A 1,132-nucleotide genomic window follows, 5' to 3' on the forward strand; every position below is an offset into this window, starting at 1 on the left:
TTGCAAGTTAAACAACAGATTTCAAAATAGTCTGTGATTCAAAGTATAAATATCAAAGGAAATTAAGAAAATACTTAGAATGAAAGAAATGAAATAAAACCTTAAAATTTGGGCGCCGGCTGCCAAAGTGGACCCCTCTGATCCAAATCAAAAGAGGCTCCAGAGATGCGCCGGCGGTTGTGAGGCATATCGTTTTTCCTAAAGGAATTGATCATGTCAGAAAAAAAGGAAGCTCTCTGATTAGACTGCTTGCTGTGCAACTTTGGAAGACAATAAAATAACATTCATTTCTATAGGGAGCTTCTTTGGATCAAGCTATGGTGAAAAATGTTTCGGAAAAGCAAAAAACGACACAGTAGTAGCAGTTCCCAAAGTAGTGAAATCACTACTAAGAGCAAGTCTGTAGATTCCAGCCATGGGGGACTGTCCCGATCCAGTACTGTAGCCAGCCTTCACACAGACTCTACTAAAAGCTCAGGACAAAGCAACAATAATTCAGTTACCTGTGCAGAATTTCGAGTACAATATGTTGGTGCCATTGAGAAACTGAAAGTCTCTGAGGGAAAAAGTCTTGAAGGGCCACTACACCTGATAAATTACATAGATGTTGCCCAGCAAGATGGAAAGTTGCCTTTTGTTCCTATGGAGGAAGAATTTATTATGGGAGTTTCCAAGTATGGTATAAAAGTATCAACGTCAGATCAGTGTGATGTTCTGCATAGGCATGCTCTGTGTTTAATCATTCGGATGGTGTGCTATGATGATGGTCTGGGGGCAGGGAAAAGCTTACTTGCTCTGAAAACCACAGACGCAAGCAATGAAGAATACAGCGTATGGGTTTATCAGTGCAACAGCCTGGAACAAGCACAAGCCTTCCGTAAAGTATTATCCACTGCCTCTGACTCTGTATTGTCATCTGAGAAATTCTGAATTCTGCAATCAAATGGAAGTTGACTTCATTTGGAAGAAAGTTCAGATGTTTTCTAAATAGTTCTTTTTTCAATTTGCAATGCTGAACTATTATGGAAATTTGAAGTAATCCCTTGTTTTAGATTTTTTTGAAGAAAAGGAAATGTATAAAATATTGTTCATTTGTTTTTATATTAAAAATGTGTCTTAACTCCCCCCAAAA

General features: G+C 38.3%; 1 pseudogene; it reads left to right on the forward strand.

The window, feature by feature from the left end:
• Positions 1–301: 301 nt before the first annotated feature.
• LOC143668741 (integrin beta-1-binding protein 1 pseudogene) lies at positions 302–930 on the forward strand (annotated as a pseudogene).
• The last annotated feature ends 202 nt before the right edge of the window (positions 931–1,132 follow it).

Source organism: Tamandua tetradactyla, chromosome 25, assembly GCF_023851605.1.
Source record: "Tamandua tetradactyla isolate mTamTet1 chromosome 25, mTamTet1.pri, whole genome shotgun sequence".
NCBI classification, from domain to species: domain Eukaryota; kingdom Metazoa; phylum Chordata; class Mammalia; order Pilosa; family Myrmecophagidae; genus Tamandua; species Tamandua tetradactyla.